Source organism: Capricornis sumatraensis, chromosome X (assembly GCF_032405125.1).
Source record: "Capricornis sumatraensis isolate serow.1 chromosome X, serow.2, whole genome shotgun sequence".
NCBI classification, from domain to species: Eukaryota; Metazoa; Chordata; class Mammalia; order Artiodactyla; family Bovidae; genus Capricornis; species Capricornis sumatraensis.
The window spans coordinates 61121057-61137168 of NC_091092.1; the positions used below are offsets into that span (position 1 = coordinate 61121057).

A 16112-nucleotide genomic window follows, 5' to 3' on the forward strand; every position below is an offset into this window, starting at 1 on the left:
TGGCAGACATAAGGGTTTCCCAGGTGGCTCAGTGGTAAAGAGTCAGCCTGCCAAGCAGGAGATGCTGGTTTGATTCCTGGTTAGGAAAGATACCCTGGAGGAGAAAACGGCAACCCACTCCAGTTTCTTGCCTGGAAATTCCATGGACAAAGGAGCCTGGAGGGCTACAGTCCATAGAGTTGCAAAGAGTCGGACAAGACCGAGCAACATCAGACACAAACAGATAAATGAATGGGCATGACTGTGTTTCAGCGGAACTTTATGTAGAAAAACTGGCCAGATTTGATGCAAGGGCTGTAGTTTGCAAACACCTAAATAAAGGGTACGATCTGAGAGTAAAACAAATGAGAGGTGGACATTTCCAGAATCACAGTGTGAGGTCCTCCCCAGAGTGTCTCTCCAATAAAACCATCACAACTGGTAAAAATTAGAAAAAAACAAACAAAAACAATTCAAAGTCTGTGAAAACTGTGACTGTCCTAAGGGCATACAGCAAATGGAGAAACATTTATACGAGAAAATCAATGAACTCTCAGTGAGAACAGTGAGAGTCTCAGGCATTTGAGCCACGATCTACTTTATCCTTCAGTTCAGTGAAATGGCAGCTCTACTTCTGGCAAATAAAGCCTGGGAGCTCTCTTTTCCCTCAGGTCCCATTCAAAATTTATGATTTCTCCCCATGAGGGGCAGCTCATCAGCATTTCTCCTTCTGCCTCACCCCAGCCCCAGGTCCGTGAGGCAGAAGCTCTATTCGAGCATGGCATAGATGGTAGGTGTGAGGGCTCCTCCCTCTACCAAGCCTCCCCCCCTCCCGCTACCCGCCACACACACACACACACACACACACACACACAGGGCCAAAGCTCTACCACAGGAGGCAGGGCTGTAAGTGCCCCTGCCCTGACATAACTCATAGAGCAGAGGTTCCACACTGGGAGGGGGCAAGCCAAGAAGACCGGGGTTACCCAGGACTCCAATAGCAGAGCAAGGGTGTCACTCTAAGAGAAGCACTTCATTGCCCATATCCACAGCACAAGGGCAGTGGCTCATAGATTGTTCCCATGGGGAAAGGCAGGCCTTAGGAACAGATCTTCCCTGAGAGTTCAGACTTTATTTGGAACAGAGTATGGGCAAGTTCAAGCCTAAGGGTGCTGTCAAAAACAATGTTGTACACCCATGGCTGATTCATGTCAACGTATGGCAGAAACCACTACAATACTGTAAAGTAATTTGCCTCCAATTAAAATAAATCAATTAATTAAAAAATATAAATTAAAAAAAAACAATGGAGATTTTGGATGTAAGCAATGACAATGAGGCTGGTAGCTTCATGGGAATAACAAGTTAAACTATGGGACAGCTGGAAGTTAACAGAGTATTTGGGGAAGAATCAGCTAAGAAGAGCCCTCCTGAAGTCAAAACAAACACCTAAGACTAGCCGCAAAGACAAGGGAACACAAACCTAATTAGATCACTGGAGGAATTTATGTCTGGGGAACTGTGAGAAAAATAAAAATAGAGCAACTAGCCTGCAATTAGTGGAGGCTAACAGCTAGGTGAGATACTACAAAGGCAGGCTTAATAGGGAGATCAGGAAAAGAAACCAAGAGAGCTCTGTCATTCCAGGGTGACTGTGGGCATGCCCAAGGCTGTTCCCTCTGAGAAGTGACACTGGAGGCTGCACACTGTGGGAGAAAGAGACTTCAAAGAAAAAGTCCAGCCAAGTCACTACACAAGTAAACAACAAACCCTGGGAGTTGGGAAAGAGAGCCCAGAGTTGCTACATTATCTAAACTGTCCAATTAAATATATATATATATATGAGAGATGAAAAGAAACAGGAAAGTGTGATCCAGACACAGGAAAAAGAACAGACATTAGACACCTGAGGAAGGGTGAGCTCAGCTGTTTCACTCAACAAGAGAATGCAATTAGAAATCAGTAACAGAAGAAAAACTTATGAGATAAAGTCAAAGCAGTGCACAGAAGAAAATTTATAGCAGCAAACACCTACATTAAAGAGAAGAAAATGGTATAGACTGAACTGCGTCCCTACAAATTCATATAATGAAGCCCTAACCCCTAATTCAGAGATGGGGCTTTTGGGCAATCGTTAGGTTTAGATAAGGTCATGCAGGATTATGATGGGATTCATGTCCTTCCAAGAAGAAACACCAGAGAGCGTGTTCCCTATTTTATTTCTAGCCATCTGAGGACACAGTGAGTGATAAGGCACAATCTGCAAGCTGGGAAGACAGTTCTCACCAGGACCCAACCATGCAGGCACCCTGATCTTGGATTTCCAGTCTCCAGAACTGTGAGACAATCACTTTCTGTTGTTTAAGCTACCCAGTCTGTGGTACTTTTTATAGTACTCTAAGTTGACTAAGGGGAGAAGGCAATGCTACCCCACTTCAGTACTCTTGCCTGGAGAATCCCATGGACGGAGGAGCCTGGAAGACTGCAGTCCATGGGGTTGCTAAGAGTCGGACACAACTGAGTGACTTCACTTTCACTTTTCACTTTCATGCACTGGAGAAGGAAATGGCAACCCACTCCAGTGTTCCTGCATGGAGAATCCCAGGGACGGGGGAGCCTAGTGGGCTGCCATCTATGGGGTCGCACAGAGTCGGACACAACTGAAGTGACTTAGCAGCAGCAGCAGCAAGTTGACTAAGACAAAAGATCTCAAATTAATAACCTATCTTTTTACCTTAAGGAACTGGAAAAAGAAGAGCAAACTAAATCCAAAGCTAAAAGGGGAAGAAGATAATAAACATTAGAGCAGAAAAAATATCAGCAAAACAACAGAGGAAATCAATGAAACCAAAAGTAGGTTTGAAAACATCAACAAATCTGACAAATATTTGCATAAACAGACCAAAAAAAAAGAAAGAAAATTCTCAAATTACTAAAAAAAATCACTATCAACTTCACAGAAATGAAAGGAATCCTAAGAGAATACTATGAACAAGAGTATGTCACACATTAGAAAAATGAAATGGATAAATTCCTAGGAAGACACAAACCACCTAAACAGACTCAAGAAGAAATAGAATATCTGAATAGAGCTACAACAAAGAAAGAGATTCAATCCGTAATTCTTAAACTTTGCACAAACAGAAGTACAGGCACAAATGGCTTTAAGGGTGAATTCTACCAAACATTTCAAGAATTAATATCAGTTTTCACAAATTCTTATAAAAATAGAAGAAGAGGGAATACTCAAAACTTATCTGATGAAGTCAATAACAGTCTAGTATCAAAACCAGATAAAGATATTACAAGAAAATAATACATCAATATATCTTATGAATATACATAAAAGAGTCCTCAGTAAAGTACTGGTAAAATGAATCCAGCAATATATAAAAACAATTATAAACCATGATGAAGTGGCATTTGTTTCAGAAATGCAAGGTTACTTTCATACTCAAAAATCAATGATTGCAATGTATTAATAAAATAAAGGACAACACAACATGAACATCTCAACAGATGCAAAAAGCACTTGATAAAATCCAACACCTTTACATGATAACCCAACAAACAAAAAATAGAAGGAAACTTCCACAATCCAATGAATGGCATCTGCGAAAGACCACAGCTAACATCATACATAACTGTGAAAGCTTCCTAAGATCAGGTATAAGACAAGCATATCCGCTGTTGCTGCTTTTATTCAACACTGTACTGGAGGTTCTAGTTAGGGCAATTAGACAAGAGAAAGAAATGAAAATTATCCAGACTGGAAAGGAAGAATTAAAACTCTATTTTCCAATGGTATGATCCTGTATATATAAAATCATAAGGAACGATTAAAGTAAATGAGTTTAACAGGGTTGTACAAGATCAAAATACAAAAACTGACTGCACTGCTATACAAAAAGCAATGAAAAATCCAAGCATGAAAGAAAAATTCCATTTACAATAGCATAAAAAATGGGAACAAGGCAAGAAAGATGATGGAAGAGAAATATTATTAAAAAGAAATAATTCTGCTCATCGAAAATGGTAAGAAAGACTTTATTCAAGACTATTGCAACAGGGACTTCCCTGGCAGTTCAGTGGTTAAGACTGTATGCTTCCAATGACGGTGCATGGGTTTGATCTGTGGTAGGGGAACTAAGATCCCACACACCATGTGCTGCAGCAAAAAAAAAAAAAAAAAAGACTACTGCAATAGAGGATAGAGATTGAGCTCAACTCTGAACATAACAAAGAAAAGTGGGATGATGTCAGCAACATAGTAGCATAAGACATTGCTTCTTTTCTCCCTCCTTTTAAGCAACTAATTATACATCTATCCATGAACAAGAGTCTCTCTGTTAGAATTTTGGGGTCCAGCATCATATGCCAAGGGCCCTGGGAGGATTCTCATCCACCTGTACATTGGTAACAGGCAGACAGACCATCACACAGGCTGTAGAATCAGCAGGACTCGTGATCTGCCCCAACCCCTCTTGGCCATGGTGGGGTTAGGGAAAATCTGAATAGTGCTGACTTGGGCAGGCGCCCAAGGACAAAAGAGAATTAGTAGAAGTTCAGCCTTGCTGAGGTAGAGTCCAGCATGCCACTTGAGCAAAACAAAACAAATCTGAGGCTGGATTTCCATGACTGTGGGGAGATGGAATGCAGGAGATCAGGAAAGAAGCAGGTAAGAATATCAAACACTATTAAAGGATATGGTTCCTGATGATTGTGTTCAGGACTTCAGCAGAAAGTCCATTCGCAAGTTTATGGGAAACCCTCACCCCATGAGCCCTTCACCAGTCCCGCAATCACCTGCAATGCCCAGAGTGCAAGACTCATACCTCCCCCTACTCTCCAGCTATCTCCTTATACATACTCCTGAGTTCAGTGGCAAGAGCAAGCTCCAATAAAAAGAGTGCTCTCAAAGTATCTTACCAGGGTCTATGTGCAAGGGAGAAACTATAAACTTGAGTTGTAGTGCTATCTTCAGCAAAACAAAAGAGATGTTTCTAGCAGACACCCTGGTGAGCTATAAAACCAGAGAAGACACAAAAGCTTAAAAATTATGCCACAAGAGGGAGCAAGAAGCATGGAGCATGGTATGTCAACACAAAGTCAGAGAAAATCCCAGATATAACAGGATTTATGAATAGAATTTCCCACCTGAAGGGAACTAATAAAGATGTGAGGAGACGTCTCATACTTCTTATATGAAAGCAGTGACACAAAACTCCAAGCAACATTAAGAATTAAGAAAACACATGACAACACCAAAAGATAATCATTCACCAATAGCCAAAATCAAAGACATAAAATTTTGTGATTTAGCTGATAAAAGAATTCAAAAGAGCAGTTTTGAAGAAACCAAACAGCAGCAAAAAAACACAGAAAGACAATTAAAGAAAATAAGGAAAACAGTACATGAACAAAATCTGAATCTTAATGAAGAGATAGAAATCATGCAAAAGAACCAAACAGAAATTCTGGAGCTGAAGAATTCAATGAAAGAAATAAAAAATGGAATAGAGAGTATCTATCTCAGAATAGATTGAGTGGAAGACAGAACAAATGAGCTAGAGGATAGGAAATCTGAAGTTAAAGGATAACAAAGAAAAAATAATGGAAAAGTGTAAAGAAAGCCTATGGATCTATAGGATTCCATTAGACATACAAATATTAGAATAACTGGGGTTCCAGAGGGAAAAGAGAGGGATCAAAGGCAAAAAAGTAGCTGAGAACTTCCCAAACTTGAGGAGAGACTTGGACATCAAAATTCATGATGCTAATCACCCTATTGTCTTAATGCAAAAAGACTTTATTAAGATAAATCATAATGATATTGTCAAAACAACAAAGATAAAGAGAAATCCTAAAAGCACCCAGAGAAAAAGACTGTGACCTAAAAAAGAATCCCCATTAGGTTATCAGCAGTTTTCTCAGCTGAAACCCTACAAGCCAGGAGAGAGCAGAATGACACATTCAAAATGTTGAATGGAAAACATTTCCAGCCAAGAATAGTACAGAAAAGTTATCCTTCAGATATGAAGGAGGAATACAGATATTCCCAGACAAACAAAATCTGAAGGATTTCATCACCACCAGACTCACAATGCAGAAATGCTGAAAGGAAAAGATGTTAATTAGTGACATGAAAACATATAAAACTATATAATACACTGGTAAAGGTAAATATGCTGATTTAGAAGACTAACTCTGTAATATGATGGTGTCAAAGTTAAAGCAAAAGAGCATTAAAAATAACTACAGCTACTATAATTTGTTAATGAATACACAATATAAAAAGAGGCAAAGTATGATAGCAAAAATATAAGAGGGACAGAAAATGAGTGGAGCTTTTGTATGCAAAATTAAGTTGCTATCAGTTTTAAATGGGCTGCTTTATCTATAATATTATTTAAGCCCAGTGGAAGCCATAAAACAAAAATTTATATCAGACTCACAGAAGACAAAGAAAGGAGAAATAGAGGACACTACTACAGAAAATTACCAATTTTTAAAAAGTAAGCATAAATAGAGGAACAAAGGAGCAATGAAACTATAAAACAGCTAAAAAGCAATGAATTAGATGCAATCAGTAAGTCTTTTCATATCAATAATTAATCAAACTATAAATAGACTGAATTCACCAATCAAAAGGCACAGAGTGGTTGGACAGATTAGGGAAAAAAAAGAAGACCCAACTATATACTGCCTCCAAGAGACTCACTTCAGACTGAAGTACACACACAGACCCAAAGTGAAGGAATGGGAAAACATATTCCATGCAAGTGGAAACCAAAAGAAAGTGGGGATAACTATACTTAATATCACACAAAATAAGACTGTACATGGAATTCTCTAGGCCAGAATACTGGAGGAGATAGCCTTTTCTTTCTCCAGGGTATCTTCCCAACCCAGGAATCGAACCCAGCTCTCCCATAGTGCAGGCGGAGTCTTTACCAGCTGAGAAACAAGGGAAGCCCCCAAAAATGTTACCAAGAGATAAATAAGGTCATTATAAAATAATAAAGTATACCAGTCCCAAGCATCCAGTATCATGCATCAAACCTGGACTGGCGATTCATTTCATATATGATATTATACATGTTTCAATGCCATTCTCCCAGAGGGATGGTATGGGGAGGGAGGTGGGAGGGGGTTCAGGATGGGGAACACGTGTATACCTGTGGTGGATTCATGTTGATGTATGGCAAAACCAATAAAATAATGTAAAGTAATTCACCTCCAATTAAAATAAATAAATTTATATTAAAAATAAAAAAATAATAAAGTAATCAATTCATTAAGAAGATATAACAATCATACATCAGAGAACCTAATTATCTTCAGCTAATATTGAAAGATCTGAATGGAGAAACAGACAATACCATAATATTCAGTTCAGCTCAGTCGCTCAGTCATGTCAGTATCTTTGCGACCCCATGAATCACAGCACACCAGGCCTACCTGTCCATCACCAACTCCTGGAGTTCACTCAAACTCACATCCATCGAGTGGGTGATGCCATCCAGCCATCTCATCCTCTGTCGTCCCCTTCTCCTCCTGCCCCCAATCCCTCCCAGCATCAGGGTCTTTTCCAATGAATCAACTCTACACATGAGGTGGCCAAAGTATTAGAGTTTCAGCCTCAGCATCAGTCCTTCCAATGAACACCCAGGACTTATCTCCTTTAGGATGGACTGGTTTGGTCTCCCTGCAGTCCAAGGGACTCTCAAGAGTCTTCTCCAACACCACAGTTCAAAAGCATCAATTCTGCGGGACTCAGCTTTCTTCACAGTCCAACTCTCACATCCATACATAACTACTGGAAAAACCATAGCCTTGACTAGACTGGCCTTTGTTGGCAAAGTAATATCTCTGCTTTCTAATATGCTTTCTAGGTTGGTCATAACTTTCCTTCCAAGGAGTAAGCATCTTTTAATTTCATGGTTTCAGTCACCATCTGCAGTGATTTTGGAGCTCAAAAAAATAAAGTCTGACACTGTTTCCACTGTTTCCCCATCTATTTGCCATGAAATGATGGATGCCATGATCTTCGTTTTCTGAATGTTGAGCTTTAAGCCAAATTTTTCACTCTCCTCTTTCACTTTCATCAAGAGGCTCTTTAGCTCCTCTTCACTTTCTGCCATAAGAGTGGTGTCATTTGCATATCTGAGGTTATTGATATTTCTCCTGGCAATCTTGATTCCAGCTTGTGCTTCTTCCAGCCCAGCGTTTCTCATGATGTACTCTGCATATAAGTTAAATAAGCAGGGTGACAATATACAGCCTTGACGTACTCCTTTTCTTATTTGGAACCAGTCTGTTGTTCCATGTCCAGTTCTAACTGTTGCTTCCTGACCTGCATACAGATTTCTCAAGAGGCAGGTTAGGTGGTCTGGTATTCTCTTTCAGAATTTTCCACAGTTTATTGTGATCCACACAGTCAAAGGCTTTGGCATAGTCAATAAAGCAGAAATAGATGTTTTTCTGGAACTCTCTTGCTTTTTCCATGATCCAGCGGATGCTGGCAATTTGATCTCTGGTTCCTCTGCCTTTCCTAAAACCAGCTTGAACATCTGGAATTTCATGGTTCATGCATTGCTGAAGCCTGGCTTGGAGAATGTTGAGCATTACTTTACTAGCATGTGAGATGAGTGCAATTGTGCAGTAGTTTGAGCATTCTTTGGCATTGCCTTTCTTTGGGATTGGAATGAAAATTGACCTTTTCCAGTCCTGTGGCCACTGCTGAGTTTTCCAAATTTGCTGGCATATTGAGTGCAGTACTTTCACAGCATCATCTTTCAGGATTTGAAATAGCTCAACTGGAATTCCATCACCTGCACTGGCTTTGTTTGTCGTGATGCTTTCTAAGGCCCACTTGACTTCACATTCCAGGATGTCTGGCTCTAGGTGAGTGATCACACCATCGTGATTATCTGGGTCGTGAAGATCTTTTTTGTAGAGTTCTTCTGTGCATTCTTGCCATCTCTTCTTAATATCTACTTCAATACCCTACCTTCAGCAATGAATAGGTCATCCAGACAGAAAATCAAAAAAGAAACAGTGGATTTGAAACATACATTAGACCAAGTGAACCTAACAAACATGCAAGAAACATTCCATCCAACAGCAGCAGAATACACATTCTTCTCAAGTGCACACAGAACATTCTCCAGGATAGACTACATGATATAATACAAAACAAGTCTTAACTAATTTAAGAAGATTGAACCATACTATCTTTTCTGTCCACAATGGCATGAAACTAGAAATCAATACTAAAAGGAAAGTTAGAAAATCTTCAAATATGTGGAACCTAAATAACACACTCCTAAACAACCAATGGATCCAAAAATAAATCAGAATGGAAATAAAAATTTAAAAAAACCTCAAACAAGTAAAAATGGAAAGACAACACACTAAAACCTATAGGATGGTGCAAAAACAGTCTGAAAGGGAAATTTATAGTGAAAAATGAATATATCAAGAAATTAGAAAGCTTTCAAATAAGCAACTAAACTTTACAATTCAAAGAATTAGAAAAAGAACAAAGTAAGCCCAAAATTAGCATAAGAAAGGAAATAACAAAACTTATGGTGGAAATTAACTGAAATAGAGGCCAAAAAATGCAACAGAAAATACCAAGAAAACTATGAACTGGTTTTCTGAAAAGATAAACAAAATTGACTAAGCTTTGGTTAGACTAAGAGGACCCAAATAAATAAAACCTGAAATAAAAGAGAAAACATCACAACTGATAGCTCAGAAATACAAAGAATCATTAGAGACTACTATGAATAGTTATGGCTTCCCTGGTGGCTCAGACGGTAAAGCGTCTGCCTACAGTGCGAGAGACCCGGGTTCGATCCCTAGGTTGGAAAGATCCCCTGGAGAAGGAAATGGAAACCCACTCTAGTACTCTTGCCTGGAAAATTTCATGGACTGAGAGGCTCCTCAGAGCCTGGTAGGCTACAGTCCATGGGGTCACAAAGATTTGGACACGACTGAGTGACTTCACTTCACTTATGAATAGTTATATGCCAACAAACTGGATAACCTAGAAGAAATGAAATCATTTCTAGAAACATACAGCCTATCAAGATTGAATCAGAAAGAAATAAACTATGAACATTTTAATAATAACGAGACTGAAAGTGAAAGTGAAAGTCACTCAATCATGTCTGCTTCCTTGCGACCCCATGGACTATACAGTCCATGCAATTCTCCAAGCTAGAGTACTGGAGTGGGTAGCCTTTCCCTTCTCCAGGAGATCTTCCCAACCCAGGGATCGAACCCATGTCTCCTGCATTGCAGGTAGATTCTTTACCTGCTGAGCTACAAGGGAATCCCAAGAATACTGGAGTGGGTAGCCTATCCCTTCTCCAGGGGATCTTCCAACCCAGGAATTGAACCAAGGTCTCCTAAGGAGACTGAATCAGTAATCAATATCCCAGTACTAAACAGCTTCACTAGTGAATTCTACCAAATATTTAAAGAAAAATGAATGGCAATTCATCTCAAACTCTTCGAAAAAACATAGATGGGAACACTCACAAACTCATTTTACAAGGCCAGCGCTACCCTGATACCAAAGACAGATAGGGACACTATGAAAAAAGGAAAATAAACCGATACTCTTGATGAATATAGGTACAAAAATTCTAAAAAAAAATAATACCAAATTGAATTTGACAACACATCAAAACAATCACCATGACTAGGTGGGATTTATCCCTAGCAAGGAAGGATAGTTCAACTACACAAGTAGTTCAACAATACACAAGTCAATACATGTGATATACCATGTTAATAGAATGAAAACTATTTATGATCATCTCAAAAAATCCAAAAAATACAACTGATAAAATACAGCATAATTTCATGACAAAAACTCTCAACAACTTGAATACTGAAAGAACTTACTTCAAAATAATAAAGGCTATATATGTCAGACCCAGTGTTTTAACATCATACTCAATGGTGAAATATTGAAAGCGTTTCCTCTAATATCAGAAACAAGACAAGAGTGCCCACTTTCATCACTGTTATTCATAAAGTACTAGAAATCCTAGTTAGAGGAATCAGACAAGACAAAGAAATAAAAAGCATCCAAAATGAAAAGGAAGAAGTAAAATTGCCATTATTTAAGATAATATGATATTATACATAGATTCAACCAGAAAACCTGTTAAACTAATCCATGAATTCAGTCAAGTTGCAGGATGTAAAATCAACATACAGGAACCAGTTGTTTCTACATAACAACAAAATATCAAAAAAGTAACAAAACTATCCCAATCACAATAATATAAAATAATAAAATATTTAGGAATAATTTTAACCAAGGAAGTAGGAGGCGGTCCTAAGATGGCAGAGGAATAGGACAGGGAGATCACTTTCTCCCCCACAAATTCATTGAAAGAACATTTGAACGCCGAGCAAATTCCACAAAACAACTTCTGAATGCTGGCAGAAGACATCAGGCACCCAGAAAGGCAGTCCATTGTCTTCGAAAGTAGGTAGGGGAAAGTATAAAAGATAAAAAGAGAGATAAAAGAGGTAGGGACAGAGATCCATCCCAGGAAGGGAGTCTTAAAAAGAGAAAAGTTTCAAAACACCGGGAAACTCTCTCTCTGGTGGGTCTGTGGCAAGCCTTGGAATCTCAGAGGGCAAAATAACCGGGAGGAAAAATAAATAAATAATTAAAACCCACATATTACGCGCCTAACAGCAACTCCCAACAGAGCAGCAGCCCAGATGCTCGCATCCCCCACTAGCAGGAGGGGCTAGACAGGGAGGTGAGGGCTGCATTGCATAGGGTAAGGACTGGGCCTGAATACCCTGATGGCATTCTGAGGGAATTAGCTGGAAATAGCAATCCAGACTGTGGGACAGCTATCCAGTGAAAAGTCCTAACCTAAGACACCACCAGGCCCACTGACAGAACAAAGGACTAAGCAGAGAGAGCTGGCTGCGGACCGGCCCGTTTCCGGCTAGACACAGGTAGGCGAGAGCAGCCAGAGCCGGAAGGGGGCAATCACGGCCTCTGAGAGGCATCCTATACCAAACTGCAAGCAGATTTTGTTGCTAACAAGACTTCGTGGGATTCTGGACTGTCGACATCCGCCAGGATGGTCGCAGCCAGAGATCAACTCCCCAGAAGAGACACACAGCACACCTGAGAAGGCATGCCCATTGTATACCCAGAAAACCAAGCGGCTGGGATGAGGGAGGCGATTAAGTCGCAGTGCCCACCTGGGGGCGACTGCGCTCACCAAGCACCTTGTCACCTGAGCTGCTAGGACCGGAGACAACCTCAAAATGCAGGCCCAACCAAGTCTGTGTCTTTGTGGAGTACCTGAGAAACTGAACCTGAGCAGTTTAGACCTGGGGAGTTCATGCAACCCAGGGCCTACATCAGAGTTCCCCACAGAACAGCCTAGAGCCTGAACAATGTAGACTAGGAAAGCACACATGCTGTGAGCAGGGGCAAACCCAGTGTGGCTGAATCACTGTGAGCATACACCAGTGATATTTGTTTGCAGTGTTCCTCCCTCCCCATAGCATTACTGAACAAGTGAGCCTAAAAAAAGTGACCACCACCGCCCCACCTTGTGTCAGGGTGGAAATTACACACTGAAGAGACCAGCAAACACAAGAAGCTAAAATAAACATAGGAAAATGCTTTGGAAGTGATAGGTGCAATATATTAAAACCCTGTAGTTAGCACAGACTACATAGCAAGGGGTCTATAGACCTTGAGAAGTACAGCCGGACCAAGGAACTATCTGAAAATGAACTGACCCCACATTGTCCACAAGAGCTCTAGAGAAAGTCCTAGATGTATTTTAATTATTATCATTTTCTAAATTAAAAAAAAATTATTTTTCAGTCCCCTATTACTCCTTTAATTTTCATTTTTATAATCTACTATTACCTTGAAAAAAAAGACCCTATTTTTAAAGCAAACTTCATATATATATATTTCATTATTTTTGTGACTTTGTGTGTTTTTTTTAATATTGGATTTATCAAATTGCCAACATCCACTGGATCATGGAAAAAGCAAGAGAGTTCCAGAAAAACATCTTCAGCTTTATTGACTATGCCAAAGCCTTTGACTGTGTGGATCACAATAAACTGTGGAAAATTCTGAGAGATGGGAATACCAGACCATCTGACCTGCCTCTTGAGAAATCTGTATGCAGGTCAGGAAGCAACAGTTAGAACTGGACATGGAACAGACTGGTTCCAAATAGGAAAATGAGTGGGTCAAGGTTGTATATTGTCACCTTGCTTATTGAATTTATATGCAGAGTACATCATGAGAAACGCTGGGCTGGAAGAAGCACAAGCTGTAATCAAGATTGCCAGGAGAAATATCAATATGCAGATATGCAGATGACACCACCCTTATGGCAGAAAGTGAAGAGGAACTAAAAAGCCTCTTGATGAAAGTGAAAGAGGAGAGTGAAGAAGTTGGCTTAAAGCTCAACATTCAGAAAACGAAGATCATGGCATCCAGTCCCATCACTTCATGGGAAATAGATGGGGAAACAGTGGAAAGTGTCAGACTTTCTTTTTGGGGGCTCCAAAATCACTGCAGATGGTGACTGCAGCCATGAAATTAAAAGACACTTACTCCTTGGAAGAATAGTTATGACCAACCTAGATAGCATATTCAAAAGCAGAGACATTACTTTACCAACTAAGGTCCATCTAGTCAAGGCTATGGTTTTTCCAGTAGTCATGTATGGATGTGAGAGTTGGACTGTGAAGAAGGCTGAGCACCGAAGAATTGATGCTTTTGAACTGTGGTGTTGGAGAAGACTCTTGAGAGTCCCTTGGACTGCAAGGAGATCCAACCAGTCCATTCTGAAGGAAATCAGCCCTGGGATTTCTTTGGAAGGAATGATGCTAGAGCTGAAACTCCAGTACTTTGGCCACCTCATGAGAAGAGTTGACTCATTGGAAAAGACTCTGATGCTGGGAGGGATTGGGAGCAGGAGGAGTAGGGAACGAAAGAGGATGAGATGGCTGGATGGCATCACTGACTCGATGGACATGAATCTGAGTGAACTCCGGGAGTTGGTGATGGACAGGGAGGCCTGGCGTGCTGCGATTCACGGGGTCGCAAAGAGTCAGACACGACTGAGCAACTGAACTGAACCTCTACTCTAGATTCTTAATCTTTGATTTTTGATATTTGTTATGAACTTTGTACCTTTAAAAACCCAATCTTCAGTACCCATTTTTACTTGGCAGCGAGATCACTGGTCTGATTGTTCTCTCCTCCTTTTGACTTTCCTTTTTCTTCACCAGATCGCTCTATCTCCCCTCTCCCCCTTTTCTTCTCTACCCAACTCTGTGAATTTCTTTGTGTGTTCCAAGCTGTGGAGAACACTTAAGGAAGGGATTACTGGCAGGATCTGTCTCTCTCCTTTTGATTCCCCCATTTATCCTCCTGGACACCTCTGTCTCCTTCCTCCCTATTCTCTTCTCTGTGTTAACTCCGTGAACATCTCTGAGGGGTCCAGACTGTGGAGACCAAAGGGAAGTGATTACTGGCTAGCTTGCTCTCTCCCCTTTTGATTCCCCCTCTTCTCCTCCTGGAAACTTCTATCTCCCTCCTCCCTCTTCCCTTCTCCATGTAACTCTGAGTACTTCTCCGGGTGTCCCTCACTGTGGAGAAACTTTTCATCCTTAACCTAGATGTTTTATCATCAGTGCTGTATAGATGGAGAAGTCTTGAGGCTACTCTAAGAATAAGACTGAAAACCAGAGGCAGGAGGCTTAAGTCCAAAACCTGAGAACACCAGACAATTCCTGAATCCAGGGAACATTAATCGATAGGAGCTCATCAAATGTCTCCATACCTACACTGAACCAAGCACCACCCAAGGGCCAACAAGTTCCAGAGCAAGACATACCATGCAAATTCACCAGCAACACAGGAACATAGCCCTGAGCTTCAATATACAGGCTGCCCTGTTATACCAAACCCACTGACATCTCAAAACTCATTACTGGACACTTCATTGCACTCCAGAGAGAAGAAATCCAGCTCCAACCACCAGAAGATTGACACAAGTTTCCCTAACCAGGAAACCTTGACAAGCCTCCTGTCCAACCTCACACACAGTGAGGAACCTCCACAATAAAGAGGAACCACAAACTGCCAGAATACAGAAAGGCCACCCCAAACACAGCAATATAAACAAGATGAAAAGGCAGAGAAATACTCAGCAGGTAAAGGAGCAGGATAAATGCCCACCAGACCAAACAAAAGAGGAAGAGATAGGGAATCTACCTGATAAAGAATTCAGAATAGTGATAGTGAAAATGATCGAAATTTTGAAAACAAATTGGAGTTACAGATAAACAGCCTGGAGACAAGGATTGAGAAGATGCAAGAAAGGTTTAACAAGGACCTAGAACAAATAAAAAAGAGTCAACATATAATGAATAATGCAATAAATGAGATAAAAAACACTCTGGAGAGAACCAACAGTAGAAAAATGGAGGCAGAAGATAGGGTAAGTGAGGTAGAAGACAGAATGATAGAAATAAATGAAACAGAGAGGAAAAAAGAAAAAAGAATTAAAAGAAATGAGGACAACCTCAGAGACCTCTGGAATAATGTTAAACACCGCAACATTCGAATCATAGGAGTCCCAGAAGAAGACAAAATTAAAGACCATGAGAAAATACTTAAGGAGATAATAATTGAAAACTTCAAAAAATGGGGAAGGAAATAATTACCCAAGTCCAAGAAACCCAGAGAGTCCCAAACAGGATAAACCCAAGGTGAAACACCACAAGACACATATTAATCACATTAACAAAAATCAAACACAAAGAACAAATGTTAAAAGCAGCAAGGAAGAAATAACAAATAACACACAAGGGGATTCCCATAAGGATAACAGCTGATCTTTCAACAGAAACTCTTCAGGCCAGAAGGGAATGGCAGGACATACTTAAAGTGATGAAACAGAAAAACCTACAACCCAGATTACTGTACCCAGCAAGGATCTCATTCAAATATGAAGGAGAAATCAAAAGCTTTACAGACAAGCAAAAGTTCAGAGAATTCAGCACCACCAAACCAGCTCTCCAACAAATGCTAAAGGATC

At 40.2% G+C, this 16112-nt stretch overlaps 1 protein-coding gene across 4 annotated transcripts in view; it reads right to left on the bottom strand.

Moving 5' to 3' along the window:
* VAMP7 (vesicle associated membrane protein 7) overlaps positions 1–16112 on the bottom strand; it is an 87493-nt gene that overhangs the window by 17739 nt on the left and 53642 nt on the right. The gene's annotated exons all lie outside the window — the stretch shown is intronic.